This window comes from Lissotriton helveticus, chromosome 12 (assembly GCF_964261635.1).
Source record: "Lissotriton helveticus chromosome 12, aLisHel1.1, whole genome shotgun sequence".
NCBI lineage: Eukaryota > Metazoa > Chordata > Amphibia > Caudata > Salamandridae > Lissotriton > Lissotriton helveticus.
Window position 1 is genome coordinate 378890240 of NC_136073.1, and position 23843 is coordinate 378914082.

Genomic DNA, 23843 nt, shown 5'->3' on the forward strand with positions numbered 1-23843 from the left:
TAGGCCCTAATAATGCATTTATTCCCAGGCAATGGTGGCCAGAAAGGGCAGAAATACCGCCTCATACCACCATAGTTGCTCGGAACCTGGGGGTCACGTTTGATTCCAATCTTGCCTTCAAGCAGCAGGCAATAAAAGTGGCAGGAATGTGCTTTGGCTTAATTAAAAGCCTGAGGAAATTCTTTGACATACTCCCATTGGAGGCGAGGAAAACTGTTGCTGTAGCGCTGGTAACGTCGCGCTTAGATTATTGCAACAGTTTGTATGCTGGCACAAACAAAGAAGTAACTTACAGGCTTCAGTTGGTGCAAAGCGCTGCTGCCAGATTGGTGCTAAAATGTCCAAAAAGATCGTCAGCCTCAGGGGCATTAAAAGCTCTTCATTGGCTTCCCATTGTAAAAGGATCCTGTTCAAAGTTCTGATTGTAACATTTCGAGCAATGCACAAAATAGGACCACTATATCTACAGAAAAAATTCAAAAGATACTGCCCAACCAGAAGACTACGATCATCAAATTCCAATACTTTGGAGGTTCCTAGGTTTCGTTTAAAAACCCGTGGAGGAAAGTCCCTGGCAGTACTGGGTGCAAAGGCCTGGAATATTCTGCCCCCGCCCTGAGAACTCTGGATAAAGAAACAGAGTTCCGCAAAGAATTAAAAACTTGGATATTTAAACTGCAAGATAGCATGGCCAGAACTCTAGTCTGATGCATGCTTTTATTTTTGGTCCAACTCTGAGTCACTATGTCATCTGGTCATTTGCCGGAGGTAGCGCCTAGATGCTCCATTGGAGCGATTGCTGCGCGGTATAAATAAAATTTTACATTACATTACATAGTGAACTAAGAGCTACTGATATGTTTGTTTCAATTCCATATTTTTCTTCTTTGCTCTAGTTTCTGACCTCTTACTTTTTCTTCAGTTTTATCATGCTTATTTAGTGTTTCTGACGAGATTGGGAGTCTTATTTACTTTCTTGGTATTCCTTAGATCATTATTAGCATGTAAGGTTATAGGGCATATGTATTTGTTTAATGAATTACATGTTTTACTTTTATTTATCATATTTTCTCTCTGTTCACTTTATTCAATAATTAATTTCAAGGGAATTCAGGCTGACATTTATGATTCTTTGCAGGTCATGGATTTGCTTGTGAATAGTCTAGCGGATATACCCGAATTCTTCATTTGCAGTGTTTCTTTTCTTTATCAGTATTCTTTACCTGTACTTATTGCTGTGCATTGAGTAGCACTCCTGAGCCTGTTTTTGTTACTTTTGCGCATCTGACCCCTAGTGCATCTGACTCCTAGTTTTATCGCTTCCTTTTGTAGATGGCTTTTGTGAGGACACTTTTTCTGTTACTGGGTTTGCATTTTTTTTATTGGAGTTGAAGCTTCATTCAAATTGGCTCAGCTTCTAACTATTTGCTAGGGTCATCACTCTACCGGTGATGTAGATGCCGATGGCCTGTCCCTTTGCTTCTGCCAGACTAATTTGTCCTCTGTGAAATTTTGCAATTGATTTCCCGACACTGCTGTTCCAAAAAATTGCCATTCAACCGGGATACCGAGTAATTACTGTTTAGTGATGGTTTGCAGTTTCTGATTTCTTTAGCTTGTGTTTGTCTCACTGGAGATGATTTCTTAGAAAAGTGAAGGGGCTTTTGTTTTACGGGCTTTCGATTTACGGGCTTTCTCAGTGCATGCCCCCTCTCTCTCCCCCCTCCCCCGCTACTGTATAATTCTGGATCTTTTTTTCGACCTTTAAGTGGTAGGTATTTTTATTATTATTTTTTTTGTGTTTACCTCAATTTGTCCTATCTCTTACTCTATCTTTCATGAGGGCTTCCCTCACACCCACTTCTCCCTCACACCCACTTCTCCCTCACACCATCTTCTTCTTACCATTTGATCTGCCTTCTTCTTTACCCTCTTCTCGCTGTCTTTTCCTCTCGACTCCCTTCTCTTTTCTTCTCATTCTCTCTCTCTCGCTCTCTCTCTCTCGCCCTCACTCTCTCTTCCCAAATCTGCCTTTCTTCCTTTGTTTGTATTCCACCCACTTACTTTCTTTCCAACGTCTTTGATCTTCTCTTATCGATGTCTGTTCTTATCTCATTTCCTCTACCCACCCTTCCATTCAGGTGGGACTGATCATGCATTTGTTCAAATGTTTCTTGCCTTCTATTCTTAGATATCTTATGCTTTCCCTTTTCTGTCTTCATCCATCCTTACTCTTGTTATCATAACTTCACTTTTCTTTAACCATCTCACATTTTCTCGCTCTTCCCATCTGCATTACTGCATTGTTTATTTTTACCTCTCCCTCCTAGTCTCCTTCTGACTTTGGCCTGTGTCCCTCTCATTTGGCAACTTTTTTAAATTGTATTTTTTCCTGTTATGATTTTATTTTGTCCTATAATAAAGCGTGATTTGTTTATCTATTTCTTCAATATTCTGATCACATTATATAACATGTTTGTAGGTTTCCTGTCAGAGCTCTACTTTAATTTTGTTACATGCTTCTTTTCCTTTTACGTTTGCTTGTTTCTCTTCCTTTGCATTCACACCCTACCTATTGAAACGTTTCCTTTTCCCTCCCATTCTAATGTCTGCCATTAATAACGGTTTAGAGATTGTAATCTACCTATGTGTGTATTATTCACCATTTGATCTGGTTTGCTGCTATTTTTATTATTGACTTGTGTGGCTTCAAGTCAGTGGCTACTGTATGAACAATCACTGGCAAAACCAATAGGTTTTGCCTATGTGAGAACTATTGGTTTTGGCAATGTGTTTTAGCCATTATGAACACCAATGTGGCTGCTGTTTAACATGACTAAAAGTTAGTGGAGGGGGGTGTGGTAGATTGGAGTTGGGCAGAGTGAAATGGAGTAGAGTGGAATGGAGTAGATTGTGTTAGGGTTGGGTAGATTGGAGTGGAGTAGTTTGGGGTGGGATAGGGTAGAATGTAGTGGAGTGAATTGAGGTGAAGTGAGTTAGATAGGACTAGATTGGGGTATATTTGGTTGGCATGTGAGAGATTGGAGTAAAGTTGTGGGGGGTAGATTGAAGTGAGGTAGATTGGAGTGGGGGTTGGGTACCTTGGCATGGTAGTTTGGAGAGGGGTAGATTGTGGTGGTGTGGGGTAGATTGGAGTGGGGTAGAGTGGAGGTGGGATATGTTGGTTTAGATTGGAGTGGGGTAGATTGGGGAAGAGCGGAGTAGGGTGGATTGTGGTTGATTGGAGTCTAATGGGGTTGGAGAGACTGGAGTGGATTCAACAGGAAGGACAAACTCAAGCTGGACAGCCTTAAGCAAATAATAGAAAGTCAGAAAATGTGAGTTACAAACACGAAGCCAATGGTAAGCAATAGGCCTGTATTCATAGGTCAGCTTTCTGGTTGTCCCCAAAATGTATGTAGCAAACCAGACAGCTGCATTGTCTGGTAGGTTTTGACCGAAAAAACAGGGCAGTACAGCAAACAGTCAGCTAGGTACTTGTCTTGCCTACCTTGCCAAATGGTTAAGAGCTTGCTTTATTAGTTAAAATTCTTTCTTTTCCCAATGAAAGTAGGTGGTTGCCTAATACTCTTTCTCTTCCACCAAGTGTGCTGTTCTTCACTCATAATTCATGCATTCAACACAAAATGGCTGATTATTTTATAATGAATTGCTCTCTTGGAGTTAGGCCTCAGTTACTTCAATAGTCAATCTGCTACTGTTTGCAACATGTTGGCCTCTCAGATGCCCATCTATGGCTGGAAGGTGACTGGTGGGCTCAAAACGGCATCCCCTTTTTCTGGCCCTACCTCCTTCCATTGCAGGTTGGTGCTGACGCGCTCCACACCCTGCCCCGCTCCAGACCCCAACCTGTCCACGTCCACCCCCCTCTACCTCCTAGAGTGAATATATTTTCAACGTGGCCATATCTGCTCTATGGGACTGTTTCTTTGCTCCAGTTACATTGATTTACATGCTCTTTTCAGTCTCAGTGTTTTCCAGCTTCAGATAGACATTGAAACCAGAGTGATGGACAGAATAATGTCCTTCGTCATCCCTGATGGGATGGAGAACTGGCACGGTGAACTCCCACAAAATTCTCTCAATATGAGTCAAAATACTTAGAAACCGCTTTCATAGCAGAAACAGTGACCCATTTGTTCCATCCCGCTGACCCCACAATCCAGTAAAGATCAACATTGCCATTAAGAGCCTGAAGGCTCTGTATAACGCTGTAATTTGTTAATTGTGCACAAGGTGCCATGTTTGAAATGCCTGTTAAGCAAAACGTTTTGTAGTTCAATAACTTCTAAATCAGGAATATGAAGATGGGAAAAAATTGAGGCCTTGGAGCTTTTCCCCAGCTATAGGGGTGGTGGTGGGGGTGGGGGGGTGGCCAGTCCCAAAAAGAAAACAAGCATTGGAAATGCAATAGGTCTCGCCATAGGATAGTTTTTGAGTTTTTGGTGTGGAAAAGGTTTTTTTTTTTGTTGAGTTTTTTCCCTTCTAACTAAATAAAAGTTTTTTCCCTTCTAACTAAATAAAAGTTTTTTCCCTTCTAACTAAATAAAAGTTTTTTCCCTTCTAACTAAATAAAAGTATTATTTTGTTTTTAGATTTGTGATTATTTTAGCAAATAGAGGGGGGGGACGAGAGCGAAGGACGGAGGGGGGAGGGAGGAGAGAGAGAGAGAGATGGGGAGAGAGGAGAGGTAAGAGAGGGAAAGGGAGAGAGGGAGAGGGAAGTGAGGTAAAGGGAGAGAGGGAAAGGGAGAGAGGGAAAGGGAGAGAGGGTAGAGGGAGAGAGGGAGGGTTTAGAAGAGAGGGGGAGGACGAGAGCGAAGGACAGAGGGGGGAGGGAGGGAGAGAGGAGAGCAGGCAGAGGGGGAGATGGGGAGAGGGAGAACAATTAGAGCAGAGGGAAGGTAAAGAGAGGGAGAGAGGAGAGAGAGGGGGAGAGGAGAGAGGAGAGAGGGAGGGAGAGGGTGAGAGAGGAGAGAGGAGTGAGGAGAGAGTGAGAGGGAAGTGAGGGAAAGGGAGTGGGTGGGGAGAGGGCAGAGCGGGAAGAGCTGCTCTCGGCAGGCTGGGGAACAGATGCTGCTGGGGAACGGATGAGGGGAGGTGCTGGCGGCTGGGGAGGCAGGTGGCGGAGAGCAAGGGGCGGAGCGGGAAGAGCTGCTGGCGGAGCAACCTTGTTATGGGCGATGTGTTGCTGTAAAGTGGATTATAGGCTGATCGACTAAGAGTAGACCAAGGTCTATGTGTCAGTGTGAGTGATCTCAACATCAGAGAACAAAATAGTGTGTAACTTTCTTTATTTACCGAGCAGTTTATGCAATCTCTACAAGTTGCGCTATAAGAATCTGGGAAATTTTCCGCATGTCCTGCTGATGCCTGAATTCTGTGCTGTATGCTGGAGGGGGAGGTGTGCTGGGAGAGAGAGTGGGGAGGGGGCGGAGCGGGAAGAGCGTCGTGAGGGGAGAGAGAGTGGGGAGAGGGCGGAGCGTGAAGAGCTGCTCTCGGCAGGCTGTGTCAGTGTGGAGTGCTGGCGGCTGGGGAGGCAGGGGGCGGAGAGCAAGGGGCGGAGCGGGGGGAGGTGTGCTGGGAGAGAGAGTGGGGAGGGGAAGAGCTGCTGGCGGAGCATCCTTGTTATGGGCGATGTGTTGCTGTAAAGTGGATTATAGGCTGATCGACTAAGAGTAGACCAAGGTCTATGTGTCGGTGTGAGTGATCTCAACATCACAGAACAAAATAGTGTCGAGCAGTTTATGCAATCTCTACAAGTTGCGCTACATTGCTGCGGAAACTGGAAGATGACATAGCGAGCGTTGTTGCCGAGACTGAAGATGGCCTCTCGCGCGGCGGTGAGCGCGTGCTGAATCCGCAGCGCGCAGCGGGAGGAGGCAGCCCACGCTCTGCTTCAGACACACAACTTGCTGTTTGTTGTCTTGGGAGCGGGAGTGTGAGGGTCAGGCGAGGAAAGAGCTGGTGGGCGTGGCTTTAAAGGGAAAGCAACATTTCCGAATTCTGCTGCCAGTTTTAATTTGGAAACTGTGGTTTTAAATTAAGAATTGTGGTGTCGGCGGCATGATCTCTCGTCTATTTTGTCGACTGTGATGCAGGCTCAGGATGGGACAGAAAACAGGCCTGGACACAAATATAAAAGTGGAATTAGATAGTTAAACAAGCAAAACAAGTCAAATAAGGAGACACGGCCGGCCAAGCGGCTGTGAAACTGAAAGCACGGCCGGCCGGCCGTGAAAGCCTTTGATCCGGCAGGGGGTGGAGCGGCACCAAGCTGGGCAACAGATGGCTGGCGATTTGATGCTGTGCACGCGCATTTTAGGTCTATGCGCTTGCGCATTGACCTAAAAGCGCACGGGCACAGCACCAAATCGCCACAGTTAGTTAAACTTTGTTTAAAGCCCTATAGTCTCGCTTCTCTCAATGCGCATGCGCATTGATAGGTCACGAGACCTAAAAATGGATGTTGGATGGACCATCTTAAATATCGCAGGTATTCTGACGTACATTGACAGACTGCCCTGCGGTCTACGGGCAGTGGGTCAAAACTTGCATCATAAAACTGTTCCTTTGTTCGGATCCTCGGGCAGGTGAGACCCAAGTTCAGCAGACTGGTTGTTTGCTGCTGTCCGTCAAATTTTAAATAAAGTGCATTCTCTGTGCATTGAGGAAGAGAAAAAAGAAGCAGAAGGAAATGCACACTCTAAATTCATAACTAAATGTAGTTTCAATTCTTAAGTTAAACACTTGTCTGGCTACAGAAAGTGGCATAAATCACCTTCTTTGGGATTTCTAAAAATGCCATATAATTTATGCAGTGTGTAAGCTATTTATGCATTGATGATTTTTATGATGCCAATACAAATGTTTGTAAATTAACGAAAAGTCGTAATGACAGTGACATAAAATTACATTTCTTAAAAGAAGTAAGCACTCCACTGATGAAACCTTTTTTTTTCCTTTGTATTTGTACAGCACATTGGATAACACATGGAAATATCGAAAGTGCAGCTGTATCAGGAGGTGAGAACCCCTTCATGGGGATGATTTGTTTTGTAATTTTTTTAAATTTATACACCATGTATTCTCTCATCAGTTATTAGATTATTTTTTCTATATTTTCCAGAAAATTTAAAGCACACATTTTTATAATTGGTATAATCCAAAAACTATGAAATATAAAACATCCACATTATGGACGCAATTCACAAGTGCAATTGAGTATGTGAAGCAGGGCTCCTGCAATTCTGCTTCATGCACGCTAAATGTTTGTGCATTGGTCCCAAACATAGAACATTGAATGTTTGAATGTTCAGAAAATGTTCATGAACACTTACTGCAAGTGGAAATGATTGTTCCGTCTTTTACACTTGTTTTTAATATGGAGTTTGCCGTTTAGTGCTCCTGTAGTACTGCCACTAGAACTCGTAAATGCCTTTGTGAATTGCTCCCTATTTATGAAGAATAAAAAGTTAGCATGGTCCTTGGTTCAAGAGAAAATGAAAAAAAACCTGAAATTTAGAAGCAATGTTTTCATCGCAAAATGCGGTTAAAACAGAAAATCTTAGTTTTTTTCTAATTTAAAAAGGTATACAATTATTACTCTCCGCATCTATGTTACTTGGGCAGCGTTGAAGGATCTATACATGTATATCATTGATTAATGAAGTGTTTAATTCAGGTGAGGTGCTGTGTTCCATCATAGTGATCAAGTCCCCCACCCCACAACCAACACTCCTTTTACAATGGAAAGGAAGATCTCTATAACTACCATAGCTTGAATGAAGAAGCAAAACCCTACCAAATGAATAGTCACACTTGAAAATGCTGATGATAAAGCCCGTTAATCAAATGCGTAATTAGTCTGAAATGTAGATCAAGGTAAATGCAAGTTGCCACTGGGCAAAAATTGTGAGTTGAGTGCGAGGCTCTAATCTGCCGCTCTATAAATTAAGTATATGCGCTCGTATATCTTGGGTGGAAACGTTTGGCGGAGCATACTTGGCATCGTTTGTATCATAGCATACCAGCTTAATGAAGAGAGGCCTCAGTAGTATTTACAATGATGCACTGTACCATTTTCATGGGAGGGCCTGTAGATACTATATACAAACCATAGCTGTCTCCCATTTTGCACTGTAATCAGCCATGTGGGGAAGACGGATCAAATCTAAATTGTGGCAGTAGGACGAGAGCATGCCGTGGAAGTTCATGGAGATGTTCCATAGGTAGCTGTGACTGATTGTTTACATGCTCCAAATTCACTCCTGGAGTAAGTTGCACCTACTCTTGCAAGAAATATTTGTATCTCTGTCTTAATATTAAGAAAGGGAGCAACAGTTGTGTTGCTGACAAGTATTATGTTGGCCTTGCAGCTGCAGCTGATTTGCTTTGTATGCCATTGTGCCAGAGACTTTCTCTTCCGCCATGCTTTCTTCTAAATCCTTCTATTCCCTCGACAGATAGGGCCAGCAGTGTGGCAAACTTTCTACTTGGTTTAAACCTGACCTATTTTGAGAGCCCACTCTCCGGTTTTCATATGTGGACATCTTTACCCACACCAGTATCTTGCTGTATTTAGCTGGAAGGCCCAACAAAAAAAGATCTGGAATATTCACAACAGCAAGGGAATTTTGTTACTAAACAGAATGGAAACTCATGTGCTTCTGACCATGCACAAGTTTGCTCCTGTGGTCTCCAGTGTTACCACTCGATTTAGACACAGGATGAACACCGAAGATCTACCATAACACAGTCCTGGTGCAACCCCTTAGGGACTGGGAAGGCAGGATCAGAAACCACACCGTCCTACAGCTCGCTTCTCTTGAGTTCCACACATATCTGATTATAATTAGTTTCACTATAACGAAAGAGCAGTAGGAGAGTCCAAGATTTTATCTGGATAACAGTGGCAAAAGGCATCTTTAGGCATATGAGTGACCCGTGGAACTCTTATTTTCAAAAGCTGTTCCTCTAATAAACTATATTTTCACGATCCAGCTCTAAATCCCACATCCAAGTTGGATGTTTCATTGTTACCAATTGATACAACAATTAGCTGGCCTGTTTCGGAATGTATAATTGAAGGCCTCTTTCCTGAAAATCAGCACAGTAGTTTATTCATTCTGGTCAAATGTGCAGACACAGGAACTGAACTTCTGATAAACTTTTTTTCCAGAGTTATTCGTGAAGGCTTTCATTACTTTTTGTCTCTCTTTTCTACTTTTTAGGAGGGAGGTGCCAATAAACTGGGGATTTTTGATTGACCTTTCTTTACTCTGTTTGGCAGGGTTCTACTGGGGAACCAAAAAGCAGCACTGGCACAAATGCTCAAACAAGCCCTGCTCCCTTCCTCTCCTGGCTTTCTCTCATTCTGCCTATTCATTCTCCCCTTCTATTTCTCTCTCTCTCTCTTGAAGCCACCCTTTGCCTGCTGCAGTTAACCTTGGGGAGTTAGGAAAAGTAACAGAGCCTTCTCTCGGCTTTCAAAACCAGCCTCTGTCCCCCGAGGAAATGGCTGGTGTAATCAAAGGCTTGTCTGGTCCTGCTGACAGCATTAAAAGAACATTGGAAATATCAAAGCCTCTCCTCCTTTCCTTATGTCATTGAATGCCTGAAAACCCTGCCAACCTTTCGTCGCCGAGTAATGCAAATGTGAGGTTTATTTTGAGTTGGCTTTAAAATGGCACCTGTGTGCTAAACTCCCTTATTTATAGTAAGTAACTTGATGACACACGGAGAAAACAACCAAACCATCATGACTGGATACTGTAGAAATAATTATTCATTGCGGGGGCCACACCTATTTGAACACCTTCTTCTGGCTGACCGTGCCTGACTTTATGCTAGGTCTCCCAGTGCATTAGCCTCGCTTATAAAATAAATGCTGCATTTATCACTGTCGACCTGAGTGGGCAGACCAACTCATGCTTAATTAAAAAAACTGGTTCTAATTGTAACAGTACATGTAATACCAGTCCTCTTATAAATGGGGCTATGGCTAACTGTGATGGAGTTTATGGCTAGTTTGGCAAAATGATATGGCGCCCTTTGATTGGGGGCAATGACATTAGGGACTGGAAACTGACCACAGAAATGTACTTCAAATCAGTAAGCTGCCAACTTTTTAGTGAGATGCCATTGCTGGGGTGTCCCTGCTCTTCATGGATGTAAGCCTCTTATTTGTCTGCCTCCTGTTTTCTTCTTTTATTTGGGGGGGGGGGAGTTTAAAATAGCGCAAACACGACCCGAAGGTATCAGAGCGCTTTACATGGCTCATTTTTGTTAGGCATGGGGAGTTTGAGTGATTTGCTCGGAATCACAGGATGTTGAGCGTCCCTGCTGAGACTTGAACCTGGGTCCTCAGCTTCAAAGTCGACTGTTCTAGCCTTTAGTGCTCATCCCTTCTCCTCTCATCGTTTCTTCTGTTCTCCTTTGAGTTGTATATCCTTGTAGTTGTAGATTGGATGGTTTGTTGCTGCTGGCTGTAGAGAATTGATTGAGTGGATCACAGGTTTTGGATCCCACCCATTACTTTAGTTCACCCAGAACACTGGCCCTGCAGAATGCATTCCTTTTGACTCTTTACTGTGCGTTCGCCCCGAAATGGTAGTAAAGTCTCTGGCACCCATCGCCTAAGAGAGCGCTCTTGTGTTTTGTTATGGCAACCAGAGGATGGTAGCAAGGGATGCAAACTGCTCCTTCACTTCTCTCTCCTGGGATGCTTCCTGCTGCTGGAGCCGTGACACACCTAGCCTGACACCCTTTCATATGCAACATTTTCAGAGCAGCCCATGGATCCATGTTTCTTGCATTGTGGCAACAAATCCTAATTATTTTCTCATATTTACCATAGTGTGAATTAAGTAATTGTTTAGTGCTATGGGAGCTTGCATGTAAGTGTTAATGGCATTCCTTTTTCACAGCCTAAATGTAGCTTTTAGTGCCTGCTCCTGCTATATAGCCTGTTTGCAATATTTAAATAATATTTGCCAGGGGCTACTGTGTACCTGGAAAGTGATAAAATTTGAAAGCAGTGGCAGTTTTTGCTAAAAGGCCACAGCATGGCAATCTTTTAATGTGGCAGCCAAAAATGATCAGGAACCCTGGTGAGATGGCACATAAGGACCCTAAATTTGCCATTAAAGTTCCTCTTCTGCTTCAGATTGTCAAACAGCATGTATTCCAGCCTTTGCCAGTTGATCCTGCAGCTTCATGACAGCGAGCATTTTCTTTTGATTTAATATTTCCGCATGAAACGCCCTACAAATCAAGGATGGTTCTGTTGTCTAAGATATCTAAGGTTGCTGACATCCAGCATGTCGGTCCTCCATAGGTTTACCAGATAAAAACAATATTAAAGTACCTCAGGAGGCCTTTAAATGCAGGAAAAGGGAGCCAATTATTTTGCTTTCAGTTTGTATAACTATCCATCAACTGGTTTCAGTGGAAGCCTGGAGAAAAGGACACTGTTCATGGCAGCCCATTGCATTCAATCAGGTCTGTAGATTAAGGCTCTTATTGCACTATTCAGGCCCTTTGCATGGCTGCTGCATTGATGAGCGACGTGCAGCGACATTTGCACAAAGTGAAGTGGGTGGGCCTTTTGTTCTAGCAGCCCACACTGCTTTGCTGACACATGGCTTCTGCTATATTTGATGCATTGTGAAACATTCCCTCGAGTTTGCTGCCTGTGAGGAATGCGTTAATGGTTAATTTGTGTTCTACCATAATGGTGGGTGCAGTTGGTACAAATTTAACCAATTCACTTCCGGGGAGTTTAAGTCCAGGACTTCATACATTTTTTAAATTTTTTTCGCAACGATGTGGATCAATCAGGCTTAACTTTTCTGTTTCGTATCCTTTCCCATCACAGTCTGTTATTGCTGCAGCCTAAACATAGAATCATTGTTAAAGGCTGACAAATACTTTAAAAACGCGACCATTTATACTTTTTTATTTGCAACAAACCAACACTCTAGATTCTAGAAGGCACCCTAGCTCATGCCGTCTGTACTGATTTGTTCCAAATGCCAACATCTGCAGGCAAATCGGACAGAAGCTACAGTGACAGATGTGTAAGGACAACAGAAAGTGGAACTCTGGGTAGTCCCATTCTCGAAGGTCAGCATTCCACATGAAACACAACCAACTAATGTTACTCTTTTTTCCTGCCATCGTTTTGCCTGCTCATATTCTTGTATTGTGGCAAGGCCTTCAAGTATTCGTATACATGTCTGCGAGGAGGTTTTGCTAATAACAGACTCACACATTGTATCACAACAAAACATCCTTGCAGAATTACCAAAATGGCAAAACGCCTGCACAGGGATGGAAAATAACCAAAGGACTAAGACAGTGCATTGCAAAACCCTACGGTATGGGCTAAACTATTAAAAAAATCAATAAGTGAAAAATGGCCCATGATGATTTACAATTTTGTTTTGTACAGAAGTTAAAATTCTCTAGTTTCAAACGTAGAAGCACGTTCAGTGAGTGGAGTTCTGGAACACATATGTAGTCTTCCCAGTGTCCAACACACAATGGTTTGTAATGGGGAGGGTGGCCGGCACAGAAAGTAAAGCAATACGAGGGTTGATTTAACAATGCCATGCACAGACCTACAAAACAAAATCGCCCCCCTCGTCCCCTCCAGTCTTCTTCTGCCGTGTTAACTAGTGTGCGCACACACAAGCACACACCAGAACACACACACACACACCAACCAACCACACACCACACTTACACCCCCACCAACCATTTGGAGGATAAAGATCTATAGTATTGCAAAAAGCCTCTAAATTATTAGAAGCATAAAAGTAGACTTTGAGGGGAAAAAGGTGTGAATATATGTACATACATATGATCAATTAAGTCATAATATCAAAACGTGGTCTTCTGCTGTCATGAATCTGTGTAAACACACAGGCGTGTCTTTCCCTCTTGAATAGTTAAAACATCTATATTTAGATCTGTGCTACGTCCAAAGATTGACTAGAGAAAGTGACATGTTTTCAAATTATAGCCTTATCTTGTTTTCATTTGGCTATTGCTTCCTCGTTGGTCCAATTCCATATCACTTTTTTAATTCATTGTTTTGCACCTGGTTTATATTGATGGTGCAATGTCCATTATGAATTTGTTGTAGCAATCACAGCACCGAGACTGCCCTCCTCGCTGCCACCGACCACCTCTGCATCCTTCTAGACCTTTCCGCAGCTTTCAACACTGTCTCACACCGCACACTCGCAGCCAGACTACACGACGCAGGAATACAGGAGTTGCCCTCAACTGGATCCAATCCTTCCTCTCCGGCAGAACCCAGAGGATCCGACTCCCTCCCTTCATCTCCAAACCGACGGAAATCAACTGCAGAGTACCCCAAGGATCTTCACTCAGCCTCACGCTCTTCAACATCTACATGGCCCCCCTCGCCGCCATCGTCAGACAGCATGGGCTCAGCATCATTTTCTATGCCGATGACACCCAGCTCATCCTCTCGCTCATGTAGAATCCTGAAGACACTAGACTCTGCTTCCAGGAAGGAATGAAGAACGTGGCGACCTGGATGAAGGACAGCTGCCTGAAGCTAAACTCAGAAAAGACCGAGGTCCTCATCCTCGGCCCATGCACCTCCGCCTGGGACAACACCTGGTGGCCCTCCACCCTTGGGAGCCCACCCACCCCTACAGACCATGCTCGGAACCTTGGCATCATCCTTGACTCCTCCCTCTTCATGAACCGCCAGATCAAGGCCGTCTCTTCCACCAGTTTCAACTGCCTCCGCTTCCTCCTTAAGACCTTCAAATGGATCCACCCCGACTGCAGAAAGACCGTCACCCACGCACTGATTACCAGCAAACTACACTATGGCATAGCCCTCTATGCCGGAATCAACAACACCCTTCTACACAAACTCCAAACCATCCAGAACGCCCCAACCAGACTTGTCCTCTGGACATCGCGACACAAGCACATGACACAACACCTGCGAGGCCTCCACACCCTCCCTGTCGAGAAGAGGGTCACCTTTAAACTCCTCACCCGCGCCTACAAACCCCTCAACAACATCGGACCCAAATACCTCAACGAGAGAGTTTCCTTCCATGTACCCAAGAGGAACCTCCGTTCCGCCAACCTCCCCCCAGCAGAGGTCCCCCGCATCCGCAGAAACCGAACCAGTGGGAGAGCTTTCTCCTACATCACAGCAAAAACCTGGAACAAGCTCCCATTGAACACCAGACGCTTCCCAAAGTGAGCGAGTGAGAGAGGGGAGACTTATACCGCGCAACTTAGCCCAAGGGCATCAAGGCGCCAAACAAAACAAAGTCTCAAATCACCGAATCTAAGTCTACAAGAAGGCCTCTTGAAAAAAACAAGTTTTCAGTTCTTTACGGAAGCGAGCCAGGGAGGGTTGTCCTACCAGTTCGGGGGGGGGGGGGAGTTCCAGAGCTAAGGAACCAAGGTGGAAAAAGCTTTCCCTCCCCATCTTGCCTTTGAAAATCTAGGGACTAAGAGGAGATTTTTAGAAGATGACTGGAGGGCTCTACTGGGAGAGTAGGGATGAAGGAGGGACCTAATGCCTTCTGATCCAGAGCCAGAGCTTCCCAACACTGCACACATTCAGGAAGGACCTCACGACCTGGCTCTTCGACTGATCCAGAGCCGCCATCTTCCCCAGTACCTTGAGACCCTCACAGGTGAGTAGTACGCTTTATAATCCCCTGATTGATTGATTGTTGTGGCACCAACATATGGGGATGCATGCATTATTTACGTGATGAGGGTATCCCTTTGGAGTAAGCAGTAATCCTAGAGTAATTAACTTGAAGGAGTTAGGCATCCAACCTCAAATAATAGATGCAGAAAAAACATTTGAAATGAGAAACTAATTATATTTGTGCCTTGGAGTTTTTGGTATTCTTATTCAGTTTACTAGGTCGATTCAGTTGGTGGATATTGATGTAATGAATAAACTATTGATAGTTATGGATTGAAAGGTGTTAATTGAGAGCGGGATCAGATAAGATTGCCTCTTTTGCATCCACTGTAAATAACACTGGCCAAACATTTAGTCAAATGCTGTCCCATGATGTTGTCAAAGACAGACAGGAGCATAATGGGTCTAGTATGTTAAAAAAAAACAATGGGGTCCAAATCTAAAAAAACATTGCTGTGGCTACTCCATTTTTACAGGCCTCTGAGTCTTAACCTGTGGTATGAGAAGTGTTGATGATATGTCATAGAGAAGGATTGATGGCAGGTACTAAGTCATGTTCTGTGGCCACATGGTGGTGATTATCCAGCGATTCGCATTTAAAGCTAAAAAGGGCCCAGCTGACGTTCACAGAGGTTATCGTTGAAAGGGGAGTCGTTTCTAAGGAGGCTACACCAGCCATCTACAAAGTATTCTTCTAAAACAAGAGTTCCAAAGGGTGTTTAACCCCCTATTAGCTGTTGAAGGCCTTCTTCAAAAAGAAAGTCAGAGAGGTCATGCAGAAGTTGTGAGGATATAATGTTAGACAAACAAAATGTGTGAGCCGCAAACATGACTGCATTCTAGAAACAGTAGAGACAATCTCACAAGACCGATTTTTAGCAGAGGTAAGATGAGAGGGAGCTAAAGCTTTTTTGTATAATAAAGACAATGTATGTAGTGCTTAGGTTGGATTATACATTCAGCGTGTCTCCTCAGAACACCATCTGCGCCATTCGTGTTCCACCAATATAGCTGCAAAATGCTTTTTCTTCAAATCCATTGTGAACCATTGGTTAGCATATTTTCCATTTCTGAAAGGGTGGCTACTTGTGGGAGCATGGTGCCAAACCCCAGCATTACAAGGCATAATCACCAAATGTTGTTCCTCAGCATCGCTTGGTGTGGTACTCTCAAACCTGGTAAATACCAATACGGAGGGGAGAATTATTTACCAGGTGTAATATTAATGTATCTTTCTGTGCTTTACTCCTCAGAATGGGGGTATTACGCAGTAATACGAAAACCTAGATTGTTATATTTTTTCCCCGTACAAATTGCATTAGTACATGTTATTAGCCCTTAAGTGTTCAAGGTACGTCGTAATAAAATAGCAGAAAACAAGATTGTGTTTGTGCAGATTTTGCTGCTAGTCTTGTTAAAAATAACTGTCATGTGGAATTCATGTTGGAATTCAAGGTTAAAACATTGAAATTCAACCGAAATGAATTATCCTAACATTTATGGGGACTGGCTTTGACCCAAAAGTCTGAACTATTGCTCACTTTGTTGTCGGTGACACTGGCTGCTGGTAAATCATCTATGACTGTAGAGGGCATGTGCTCGCCAAATATCGTCACAACACTTTGATTGAATTTTTTGGTCATTCACCTGAGAACTATTTCTAAAACGGTCACATTCTAAAGTTTCCAAATGTTTCTGGTAGGAGGTAGAAAGGATCTTAATAATAGGCATCAAAACATACAGCTGTTCTACTAATATGACCTAAGTTATATTTAAGTTTTTCTCATTTTCTTTTTCTTTATACAAACCTTTTACTGTTGGGGAAATCCTAAGAATTTACGATACTCCTTTTGCTCACATTACATCAAGTAATGTGTTTCATTATCGAGCAATCTGATTGGGTGGCCACAATCCAGAGGAACATGTTGCAACCGGCATTACAGAAATCAGAGACTAGGTCCCCACGGTACTCTGTGGGACCCAACATTGCCCACCTGTGAGGTACTGTGGTACTCCAGCAGGAACTGCCGCACAAGCTTTATCCCCAGAGTACTGTGTTACTGTGCACGCGTTCTCGAGGAAGCTTGCAAGGTACAGCAGGATAAAGGGGTGAAGCTTGAGCTGCGGGTACCGCAGGAATATCCCAATACCTGCAAACAATGAATAAAAAAACAAAATGTGGATTTGGTGTTTGTGAGGGTATGTCCGTCTGCAGGTGTTTAGCTGGCGTGGAGGGGGGGGGGGCAAGAGGTTGGCAGCGCGTAATGGGGCATGGCCATACATTTATTGGTGTTATTAAACACCTACCACTACATTTGTTAAATTTAGTTTAATTGCTTTGCTGACCCTGAAACTCTTGTACATGTTGACCATTTAATTCTCTAATAGCCATATGGGAAAACTTATAACTTGAATAGAAGGCGAACACTGCTTTTAAAATAAACAGTTGGCCTCACCATTTGCTTGTTTATTTCACTTATTTCTTTTGTTTATTTAATATTTTACTATGCAATAGAAAATCAGCACGCCACAGAACTCTGCCTGTCTGAAACTATATTTACATGTTACTGGCTTCCCTCCCTCTTGTGTGAATCTTGTCAATGGTATCACTCATTCATTCAAAGTAATCTTGCCTAGGTATCACTCGTTCATTAAAATTGTTATGCGACCATCTTTTTCTCCATTTGAAAATTACTTCTAAGACTACATCTTGTAAATGGATTTTCTAAAACACTTTTTTCTTTTACCATTCATTTCTGACATGTTGCTATGAGTGAATGTGCTACCTCATGAGTTTACTGACTGTACTGCTCACCTTTGTTTGGACTCCTCCACACCATTCTCTCAGTCACATCTGCATTGACCTTCCTTTGACCTGACCATCACAGGGATAACTCCTTTATCAGTGCTGCACTCGGTTGTGAATCCTCATGATTCACTCAAAAATACTAGTTGTCTCGGTCTCCTGTCTTCAGCAGCTCTGACCAGTGAGGAATGGAAATTGATTCACTGAAATATACCTGTGCTTTCACCAGACTGGGGCTTCTCTAAGGATAACCCAAGACAAACCCAGGTACATCAAAAGTTGCTTCAGGGGCTGTCTGTGCGAAGGTTTCTACAGATGGTACCTGATCTATAGTTTTGCTCCCAATCCATGTACTTTACCCCTGATTTTCTCTGTCTTCAGATCCTCTTCTCTCTAATTTTTACTCCCAACTGTCTGATACTCTTCATCTAAGGCATCTATGGATGACATCCCAGGAGCTCAGTCTGCCTGCTCCAGAATCTTCTGCACAGTAGCACTCACACAGATCAATGCTGTACAAACCTACAAAAACATACAGGAAAACCTTGAGAAGTGTAATACCCATTTGACAGAACAAATAAAGTATGTGTAGCATGACAGGGCATGGAAATGCGCATCTTGTACTTGTCAGTATGGTGGCTCGCCAGAGTGGGACATGGATTCATGCGGGAGTTAAAAGTCGCTTCCGTGTAAGTGGTTGGTCAGGGGCTGGGGGAACCTCCCATAGGGGCTTGGGCCAAAGGTGGCCTACAATGGTTCACAATGTTGACTACAACTACTACACCTCTTATGACTTGGGATCTTTAGTGTACAAGCTACATATTGGCAGGCTGGGCATCATCATCCTCCCCGCCCCCTTTACTCTTGAAGGCTGTGAGTAATGTGTCCCAGCATTGCGCTATGGGGTACTTGCGGAGCCCCGCTGTTTCCTCTCTGTGTAGTGTTGTACTTTCTGCCGGTGCCCATATCGTAAGTGATCTTTTCCAACTGATTGCATCTTGGGGGTCGTTGTGCTTCCACCTTTTTGTTATTAAGCACTTCGCTACTATCTACCCCAGGTCTTGAAATCATGACCTGCCAATAAAGTTGTAGGGAAGTGCCGGACCATAGCATGTGGAGCAGGTCCGCATTAAGCTTCCGACAGCATTATCACACGGAAGTGGCGATGTTGAAATATGTGTTTATGTTGTCGGGTGAAAGATACGCTCTTTGTATAATGTATGTTTGTATGAGTTTGTATTTGGAGCTTCTCGGTATATACAAAGAACCGGCCAGGACGGTGTTCCATTCCTTGTCAGTCCAAGGTTGGCCTCTGTCCGTTTTCCCAGCGGGTGCGGAGATTTAGCATAGGTTTCAATGCATGTATGAGTAAAGCCGCCACCAACCAGTGCACTATTTGTGATCCCGCCCCAATTACATGTAAGTACTGTAGTAGCAGATGTGTTGGTGGCTCAGTCGTCAGATCTCCCCAGAAAGCCGAAAGGGCCTGTGAGGGAAGTGTGCAATAGGAATTGCCCTGCCGGCAAGCCAGTGTCTCCCGCTAATGCCTCAAAGGATAACAGTGCACCATCCGTGTACAAGTTGCCCAGGGTGTCTATACCCGCAGCATGCCAATGTGTATGAGCCTCCTCTGAAATGTCCGTCCTCCCTCTAGGCGTCCCCAAGAGTGGCAGTATCGGAGCATATGGGATTGTTGTGCGAGTAAGATGCAAGCTCCTCCTGCAGCACTTATGCACCAGTCCTAAGTGTAATTGGGATGGTCGTGGAGGCTTGATAGCAGAATGAAATAAATGATAGATCTGGGGTTGGGTCCATGGCTGTTGCAGCATGGCCGTGTCTTCCAAACTCTTGCCACTGAGCCACTTCGTCACTCATTGTAGCTGGGCCGCTATATAGTGCAGCTCCATGTTTGGGACGGCCAACCCTCTCCGACTGGTGGGGGCATATAGTTTCCACAGTGCAACTTTGGGCCTGCCATTGTTCCATATTAGGTCTCGCAACAGGCGCTCCAGCTCGCGGAAGACCTTGGTCGTGACATAGACCGGGAGATTCGAATAATAATATAGTAATTTGGGAAAGACAATCATTTTAAGCAAGGTATTGTGGCTCATAACATTTAGTGGGAGTGATTCCAAAATTGTACTTGGGCCCTAACAGCTGAGATTGCTCTCGTCAAATTGCCCTCCAGCAAATCATCAGGCGTCCGATATATAAAGACACCAAGATAGCGAAAGGTGGTGGAGCACCAAGGAAGAAGTGAGCCATTGAGGAGCACATCCGTTTCAACCGTGTCTTCGCTAGAGGGGTAAACCCCCGACTTGGCCCAGTTAAATCGAAGACCCAACATCTCTTCAAAGGCCCTGAGCGTGTCTGCTATGGATGTGGGAATGTCAGTAATGTCACGCACATACAATAATAAATCATCGGGATATAGAGAAACGCCATGTATCCCATCCCCCAACTGAATTCCCCACTCCTCACTACCGAGCAGCATCGCCAACGGCTCCATGGCTAGAGAAAAGAATAGCGAGAACAGTGGGCACCCTGACGTGCCCCTGGTCTCACTTGATTAGGGTCTGATATGTGCCTACCGGTTCTGACCCGAACAGTGGGTTGCTGGTATAGCAGCTGAACCATGCTCATGTAGTGGTCTCCAAGCTCGTATTTATTCAGTACCACCGCCAGATAGAGCCATTCCAAAGAGTTGAAGGCCTTTTCCAGGTCCAATACCAGGCAGCCAGAGTGGGGCCCTCTATGCAGTGCGTACTGCTGTACCCGGAAGAACCTGAGGATGTTGAGTGAAGTACTCCTGGCGGGGACAAAACCGTTCTGGTCGGGCTGCACCAGCGTTTTCACTAAAGGCGAGAGAGGCTTAGCAAGTAGTGATGCAAAAATCTTGTAATCAGTATTAAGAAGTGCTAATGGGTGATAGGAACCAAGAAATTCAGGGTTCTAGTCAGGTTTGAGGAGGGACACTAGCAGGGCTTAGTTTGTGTGCCGGTAAGAGTAGATTCATCTACCGCAGTCTCATACACTTTCAGCAGCTGCGGTACTAGTATATGCACATAAGCCTTGTTAAATTCAGTCAGCAGACCATCCGGTCCCAGTGACTTCCTGTTGGACAACGAGAATATGCAGTCCCGAACTTCCTCTGAAAGGAGAGGATCATTCAGTTCCACTTTTGGGTGCGGTAGTTCTATCCCCTCAAGATAGAGCTGTAGCTCCAGGGGTGTGACCTGTGTGCGGAATTTATATAAGTCCCGATAATGTGCCACAAACTCACCATGTATGTCCCGCTGTGTGTACGGTATCCTCCCACATGCCATGCGTACGGAAGCAACAGGCGTCGACTACTCATCTTGGCGAATGAGCCACGGGAGCAGTTTCCCTGCTTTGTCTCCCATGTGATGCGTCTGCGCCAAATGCGCAGCATAATTAAGAAATCGCAACCGTTCTAACAACTGTGCATGTTCCTCCCTGTGGCAGCCGAGTTGTCTCTGGGACCCCTCTTGTTCGCTAGACGCCAGCCTTCTTTCTAAAATGGTGAGTTCTTTCTCCAGCTGTACTCTTATACCCGCCTGTGTACCCAAACAGTGCCCCCGCACTACTACCTTAAGAGCGTCCCATTCCAATAGTGACGTTGAAGCTGTGCCCGCATTCTCATCAAAGTATTGTGCTTCGGTGGTAGCTAACAAGTCCCGGAAGGGTGCATCAAGCAGGACATCCAGTTGGAGGTGCCAAATATGGATTGGCGGTACTGCGTCCTCCTACTCCAGCTCCACCATGTGGGGTTTATGATCTGAGTGCGTCCGCCCCATTTAGAGAGACCCGGAGATACACGGTACAAGATCATTCGACACCATAAAACGGTCAAGGCGTACATCAATCAATCAATCAGGTCATTTATAGAGCGCACTACTCACCCGTAGGGTCTCAAGGCGCTGGGTGGGGGGGGGGGGTGCCGTTACTGCTCGAACAGCCAGGTCTTGAGCTTTTTCCTGAAGGAGAGGTGGTCTTGGGTCAGGCGCAGGTCGGTCGGGAGTGAGTTCCAGGTCTTGGCGGCCAGGTAGGAGAAGGACCTTCCTCCTGTTGTCGCTCTTCGGATGCGGGGGACGGCGGCGAGGGCGAGGCTGGTTGATCTGAGGAGGCGCTTGGGAGTGTAGAAGTTGATCCGGTTGTTGAGGTAGCTCGGGCCTTGGTCGTGTAGGGCTTTGTGTGCGTGGGTGAGGCCGTGCACCCAGAGTAATAGGAATACACTCTAACTTGCGGGTTTCTGAGTTGCCAAGCGGCAGGCAGGTGCCATTGCGCAGCCCAGTGATTTAACGCTTTCATGGCAGTATTCGTGCCCGTGCCAGGCAGAGGAGGAAAGGAGCGGTCCAGCGAGATGTCCAACACACCTTTATAGTCTCGACTAATATCATGTGATGATCATGCCACTCGGCCAGTTTGTGGGATATCCGTTCTGGAAAGGCTGCATGCTCAGTGTTTGGCACTTACAGTGATGCAAGTATGATCGGCCTACCGTCTAAGACACCCTTAACTATAACATACCTGCCCTCTGTGTCTATGAAGGAGTCTACCACCCGGAAGGGAGTCCCTGGTCTCACCCACACCCCACGCGCGTACGCCGAGTAGCCCGTTGCGTGTAATTGACCCCTCCAGCGCCTGTGTAATCGTGTCACTTCTGGCTTGTGCAAGTGTGTCTCTTGGAGGAGTGCTATTTGTATGTGGTGGCGTTTCAGATAGGAATAAATGAGATAGCGATGTGATGGATTTTGGATACCTTGCACATTCCAGGTCCCTATCCTAATAGGTGCCATAATGTTTGAATGTCAGAAGCTCATGAGGCCTTGCCAGGCCGAGGGAGGGGAGGAGTCTGCGCGAGGGTGATTCCAGAGTGCGTGCGCCTGCGTGAACCTATACCACAATTGTCATACCTCAGTCCATAAGGGATGGTGTGATAAACAATAGAACTATTTACGATAAAAAATACCAGAAGGGCGAATGTGCAACAGGCAACCGCCCAAGCTTGAAGCAACAGTAGCATACAACTAACGTCTGGGTGGGGGGGGGGGGACTACTTTGCACAGCAATGTACAGTACCCCAAAATCCTTTCAGTGTACTCTTTTTTTTTTTTTTTTTTTTTTAATGGAAGTACCTTCTTGACATCACCTCCATCCAGGCCCTATATTTGGCAATACTTTATAATACAATGAAAATGCCCGAGATCAGCAGAGATAAAGGAGTAAAAGGGATCAAAATACTTCAGTTTTAGGCTAAATTCATGAGCCACCTGGCTACCACCATAAGAACGGGCCCATCTTTTCTGGCCTTTTTTGAATGATTAACTGACTGCTCATAGGGGGTAGGATGTGTTAGGCAGCCATTTATAAAGGAGGCACAATTGACCATGGTGAGATGGCATCAGATACTATCCCACTGACCGCCTTAGTTCAGAATCCTGTTGTACTAAGGCAATTTCTAAGATGACAAACTATAGAGTTGGCAGGGCGTACACCTGCAACATTACATTTGTATGTTTATTTTATTTAGTAACAAAAAATAAATATATGCGATAATAACTATATTAAAGCCTGTTATATTTTTATCATTTGTTCTGTTTTACCCAGTAGTTAATTTGTAAAAAAAATAAGTGCTGGAGCTCTCCTCAGGAGGCAGCTTGCACCAGCCCATTTCTCTCGTTAGCACCACCTGCCTTTATCATGTCTGAAATTCATTCCTATGTCCCTCCCAGGGAGCTGCGTTCTTCCACCCAACAATTGCTTGTAGTCCCCCCGTTTCAAACGTAAAAAGTGGGGAGGCTCCAAATTCTCCACACTCGCCCCTGCCTTCTGGAATTCCCTTCCGGTCCACCTGAGATCCTGTCCCCAGTATACACTCTTTCGCAAGGCACTGAAAACTTTCCTTTTCACACAAGCCTTCTCCCCATAAACCTCCTTTTCCATGCTCTGGTTTTCGATTCCTCTGGGGTTCAGTACCATACAGCACCATGAAACCGCTAGCTGTACGTGCGCTTAAGAAATATTTTAAACTCAAACTCAAATTCACCTAAAACAGAACCATGAAAGTGGGGAGAGGATGTGGTGTAATGGCCAGAGCTGCTGACTTCAGAGCTGGGGAACCAGGTTCTAATCTTGACATCGGCTCAACATCCTGTGTTCCTGGAAAAATCACTTAATCCCCCCCCCGTGCCTACCAAATACAAATGTGTCCCTACCTGGTGCCCATGAAAAGCGCTGGTGTTGATGTTAACGTGCCGGTGCTTAGCACCGG

General features: G+C 44.8%; 1 protein-coding gene across 1 annotated transcript in view; it reads left to right on the forward strand.

The window, feature by feature from the left end:
• Positions 1 to 7003: 7003 nt before the first annotated feature.
• The window catches only part of LRP3 (LDL receptor related protein 3), a 94560-nt gene continuing 77720 nt past the window's right edge, over positions 7004 to 23843 (forward strand). Inside the window, exon 1 of the mRNA XM_078668996.1 lies at positions 7004 to 7046. The gene's annotated coding sequence lies outside the window, so the exon portion shown is untranslated. The remainder of the gene's footprint in view (positions 7047 to 23843) is intronic.